The 6,000-nt window shown below is 47.5% G+C and overlaps 1 protein-coding gene across 1 annotated transcript in view; it reads right to left on the bottom strand.

Moving 5' to 3' along the window:
- Positions 1–6,000, bottom strand: part of Flt3 (fms related tyrosine kinase 3) — a 66,366-nt gene that overhangs the window by 22,253 nt on the left and 38,113 nt on the right. The window lies entirely within an intron of this gene.

Raw genomic sequence — 6,000 nt, forward strand, 5'->3', positions numbered from 1 at the left:
TCCACTGACTTCCCACAAGGCCTCTCCAGTCAGAGGCTCTATCACTCCTGGATCCACACAGCTGGAACAAGCAGTCCATGAATGAGGGCCCAGCGATTCTCCTCAGCTTCAAAAAGACTGCAGTCCAAGTGGGCTGTAAAACCTCACGAAAGGAGCAATGAAAGCTTTAAATGGAAGGCATTCGGCTGCTGAAGAGAGACAGAGTCGACATAGAAAGTTCTGTGGAAGTCTCAGAGACAGGGCTCGAGCCCCGTTTGCTAGGAGTGCAAAATGGAGAGACGCGAGGAGAAGCAACCAGAATCCTGAAGGAGGGAAGTCACAGGTCATGGAAGAGAAGTTGGGCCTCCTGACTGAAACAGGAGGAGGCACTGGGGCATCTGGGCAAAGAGAGCGAAGAGTTAGAATCGAGTCCGTTGATTAGGACCCTTGAAAATGGCTTAGATTATTCAGAGGTGAAAACTGGACATAGATCTTATGAATGCCTGAAAACAATATCCACAGCATGTGCAACTTTTAGAGTGGCCTGATTGTAGTGGGAGACGTTATTGGCGGGAAGTCTGGAGATGGTGGTGACAGTCTAGGAACCCATGCATTCATTCAACTACCAGTGGAGACCTGACTGTGGCAAGAATCAAGTCTCCAGCAGCAACTCTGAAGAATGAGTGTTTTCGTTATCCTAAACTCACAGCATAATGTTAGAAGCAGACAGGTAAAGACACAGTTATGGGAAGTGGGCGTGGTGGTGTATACCTGTGTCTCAGCGCTCTGGAGGTTGAGGCAGGAAGATCGTAGGTTCGAGGCTGGACTCGGGTACATGGGGAGCTACTGTCTCTAAAGCACATAAAGGAATGGGGAAACAGAGCAGATATGCTAGGGTGTGGGAAGCACTATCACTAGAGAAGTCAAGCTCGAAGGTGAGGTTTCAGAGAATGTTCCTACAGAGGAAGAATGGGAAAGGACACACCTGAGAGGCACTGAGATAAACAAAATTTCAGGTGCTGTGTGCATATGCTAAAAGGCAACCACAGGCTACCAATTGGCCCTGAGACGCACTTGGACAGCTGGAACTTTGAGCCAGGGCTGCCTGGGTACCAGCGTTCTGAGTGCTCTTATCTCTTAGTCGGATGCTCCTGGCCCTCAAATGAGATGGAAGTCACTTTTTCACTCTGCCAAGAAATTTGCAGCAGTTGCTCTGCAGGTGAGGCACATGCTAGAATGCTTGCCTGCCGTGTTCACTGCCCCGAGTTCAATCCCCAGGAACACCCAAAGGAAAATAAGATGCTTTCAGCAATTAAAGGCTGAGAATGTATACATTTTTTCCAGTTCTTACCCCTTTCCTTTCTTCTTCTACAGGGGCTGTGGCTAGGGGAGGAGACAAGGTCTCATTGTAGCCCTGAATGGCCTAGAATTATTTTATTTATTATTATTATTATTTGGGGTTTTTTGAGACAGAGTTTCTCTGTGAAGCTCTGGTGTCCTGGAACTCACTCTGTAAACCAGGCTAGACTTGAACTCATAGATCCACTTGTCTTTGCCCTCCATGTGCTGAGGTTAAAGGCATGTGCCACTATGCCCACTATCTTTTTTTTAAAAGAAAGAGTCTCTGGCATCCCATGCTGCCCTTGAACTTGCTATAAGATGGCTTTGAATGCCTGCTTCTACCTGCTGAGTGCCACCTCATCTAGCTTAATGAAAGCACTGTAAAGCAGGGCTCTGGAAGTAAGGCAAGCAGTGTCCCACCTGAGCCACATCCCTTCTCCCCTAGGAAGAATCCTAGTCTTCTGGACAAGGAAGAAATGCTGGAAAATGAACTGATAGAAAGACTGTAGGAGAACCCCAAAGGCCAACCTGAGATTGGGGGGAACCAAGCTGCCGGAACTCTCAGGCTTCAGAAGGGCAAGAAAGGCCATGAGCCTCTAAAGCAGAAAGTGATTTTCTGTGGACAATGGCCAAAGGCCTTAAAAAGGAAGGGATAAGAGAGTTTAAAAAAACAAAACAAACAAACAACTCAGCCAGTAGTTGAGGGCATGGGCACATGCCTACGCCTCGAATCTCCGTGCTCTGGAGGCAGAAATGGGAGGGTTAAAAAGAGTTCGAGGTCAAGGGCTGGAGAGACGATTCAGCAGTTAAGACTGTTAGATCCTCTTCCAGAGGATTCAGGTTCAGTTCCCAGCACCCACATGGTGGCTCACAGCTACTTATAACTCCACCAGGGCATCCAATGCCCTCTTCTGGTCTCTATGGGCACCAGGTGTGCACATGGTACACATAACACAGACATTCAGGCAAACACTAATACACAGAAAATAAAAATACAAAAATCCTTTAAAAAGAGAGTTCAAGGCCAGTGTGGCTCACACAATGAGCCTTGCCTGTGTCACATAATGAGCCTTGCCTGTGTCACATAATGAGTCTTGCCTGTGTCAGAGGGAGAGAAGGAAGAGTCAGAGATAGTGATGGAGACTGAAAGGGGAGAGGGACTGAGTGACTGACACAGTTGGCCAGGGATCATGCTCAATGTTTCACTCAGTTTGATGGAGAAACCAATGACCATACCATGGTGTTCTCACTGTGTGGGACAAAGCACAAGGCTTTGTCTGTCCTGTCCATGGTGCTGTCTCCACAGGGTGTGGCTTGTCACAGAGCCCCTGAGGTATTTTCTCTTCAACAATATCCAGGTAGGATATTGATCAGTAACTTGGTGGGACACAGAACCAAATGTCCAGACAGATTTACAGCTTTCTTCTGCCTTTGACAGGCCTCAGATCTGCAATCCTTCTGCCTTCAGCCTCCATCCAGTGTTCTGGAGTAACAGGCCTATCGCCACACCTGCCTTTCTCCCATGCTTATGACCCCAGCAGCAACGAGAGGGACTGTCAGGTATCAGGAAGCTCAGAGCCTCATTTCTTCCAAGTTTCTTCTGCACCCCCCCTTTCCCCAACCCACCCCCTTTTTCCACTTGGCATCAGGAAATTTGAGTTGCTAGTGACATATATTGGAAACCAAGACAATGTAGTGTCATTACAATTAGAAAGATGTCCACACTACCATTAGGTCACTTTCTCCTTCCTTGTATTTAGCTCTCAGAGGGAGGAGTTGAGGAAGGCCAACCCTGGCTTAAGGGCTCGGGAATCAGCTTATAATTAATAAAGAGTGTTATATGTAGGGCCAGGCTGATGGATTTCTGTGAGTTTTCAGCCAGTCTGATCTATGTCTCTAGTTCCAGGCCAGCCAGTGCTATACAGTGAGACCCTATTTCAACTTTTAAAATCTTTAACACTATATACCTATTCAAATGATAACTAAGATATAGCAATATAACCATTATATTAAATACACTTATTACATATGTTTAAGACAGGGTCTCACTGTGTGGCCCCAGAAAAGAAGAGCCAAGGCCACTGTTACAATCAGCATGAATAAAGGGAGACAAGACTTAGTTGGGCTCTTGGTATTGCTCTAGAGACAAAACTTCCTTTTGTACATACTCAGGCTCATAACTCCCCTACCCCCAAACCCCATTCCAGTAAAAACGAAAATGTCAGCTCTGCCACAGATCCCGTCCAGACGCTTCTGTGTAGCCACTGCTGCCCTAAGCAGGCCCCTTGTGGGTCATCCAGACTGTGAACACATGAGAGACCCCCTGCTTCACTTTGGACACTCAGAGAGAGCCCGGTGGGGACAGAAGTGAGACTCATCTCCTGGGAAAAGTTGTGTCAAGCTCATACTTTTTCTTCCGTGACACCAATTCAGATTCAGTATTTTTTGGTAAGTCTAGATAATTCGCCCCAAAGGAAGGGGTGAATATCCTTCAGTCTTTTTTTCAGAAGTAAAAGGGCACCCGGCAGCTAGAAACCAGACAAACACGGAAAGGCAAGCCCCAGTGAGCCTCAGGGTGTGATTTGAGGAAGTAAATTGCAGAAATGAAGCTTTGAAGGTAGGGAAGCCGAGAGACTTCTGGCGAACACCATGACCACATCGAGGCTTCTGCAGGAGTCCAGCTACTACACAGATTAAAAAAAAAAAAAACAACCAACCCAGCAACCTTCCCACCACTCGGGTCAGCTCTCAAAACACGATCTCCATCCTTTACCATCCCAACTCGCCTCAACAGAACCGATGCCTCTGCTGGGGCGCTAAGGATGCCAGCTCCTTTGGTGTATTAGTGAATTTGAAACTTTTCACCATCAAACTTGAATAGAATGTGTTACCTCTCTCCTCAACCCAGAGCCTACAGCAGAGAGAAGGTTCATAGAACTTGGGGAAACACTGTTCAGTGCTGACTGCTTTGTCTCAGGCCTCCCTGCTGCCAACACTCATGTTTTTTATTCTCTGGGAACCTTCGGAGAATCTCACACCAAGCACTGGATACCATGCGGGGTGCATGGACGACAACACAGGCACAGCTTTCTCCAAGAAGTCAGGTCCAGGAGTGGTAATGAATCCGTTTCCTGGTTCACACACACATTTCTTAAATGAGGCATGGGGTGGAGCTAGAGAGATGACAGCTCAGCCATCTTTGTGGCGGTTATAAACTCAGAGCTGAGAAGTCACATGGGAAGCTGCTCCCAGGTGTCTGGAAATGAACACAGGACAGCTCAAGCTGGGATGGAACATTGCTGGTGTTCAGGCTTGTAGGTTGGAGCCTCAGGATGAAGTATGGCTACCCAGCCCAGCGGAGTAGCCCCTGACTACATGGCAAACAGCTCCATGATACCCCAAGAGGGTCTGCTGTGTGTCACCAGGTCACACAGTGACAATATGTATCCTGTGGGGGAGAAGGAAAATGGCAGTTTCTTACCCACTCACACGGCCCTTTGCTGTGTAGTCTAGGCTGGCCTGGAACTCAGAGATCCACCACCTCTGCTCCTGGACCGCTAGGATTAAATGCATTAAACAGCACCACTACCTTAACATTGGTTAAACTAGATTTAACTCCTCCTTTACTTGAGTCAGGTTCACAATTGTCCTGGAATGCAACAGGAGTCTCTAAGGCTGTGTTAGATCTTATACTGCCACAGAGGGGCCAGCAACCCAGCTATCCTGAACACAGGCTCCATGGTCATCGGTTCCTCCCTGTCTGTTCCTTCTGGAACTCAAGTTCTGGATAAAAGCTTATGAGAGGCAGGCATGGTGGCACCCACCTTGAGCCCCAGCACTTAGGAAGCAGAGGCAGGAAGAGCTCAGTGAGTTCAAGGTCAGCCTAGTCTACCTAGCAAGTTCTAGGACAACCAGGGATACAGAGAGAAAGAAATTCTTTCTCAAACTGTCCCCTTCTGCCCCCCAAAATCCAAATAGGGAGCTGAGGAGGTGGCTCAGTATATAAAGCTTGCAACACAGCGCGAGGATCTGAGTTCAAATCCCCACCACGGAAAAGATGGGTACAGTAGCATGCTCTGTAGCTTTAGTGCCGGGGTATGGAGGCCACACAGAAACACACAGATGCTGACATGATGTTCAGCACGTCTAGTCAAAATAGTAAGATCCAAGTTCAGGGAGAGAGTCTGTCTCAAAAACAAAACAAACAAACAAGCAAAACAGTGGAGAGGGTTAGAGAGAGGAGTCAGAAGTTAAGAGCACTTGTTTTTGCAGGTGACCTAGGTTTGGTTCCTAGGACCCACATGGTGGCTTACAACCAACCATCACTCCATTTCCAAGTGATCTAACCCCCACCAGGCACACATGCACAGGTATACATGTAAGCAAAACACTCATAAGCATTACATGAAATATTTTTTTAAAAATAGTGGAGAACAACAGAGAATGTTGATCTGGCCTCTGCACATGGGTGCACACACACACATACACCCCAGCAGACATCCCCATCCCCAGGAAAATTTAGGGGTAGAGAGAGAACTCAGGGGTTTAGAGCAAGAATTGCTCTTCTAGAAGACCTGAATTCAATTCCTAGCACCCACATGAGGCAACTCACAACTGCCTATAACTCCAGTTCCAGGGGATCCATCACACACACACACACACACACACACACACACACAC

This window comes from Grammomys surdaster, unplaced genomic scaffold (genome assembly GCF_004785775.1).
Source record: "Grammomys surdaster isolate TR1022 unplaced genomic scaffold, NIH_TR_1.0 362, whole genome shotgun sequence".
NCBI lineage: Eukaryota > Metazoa > Chordata > Mammalia > Rodentia > Muridae > Grammomys > Grammomys surdaster.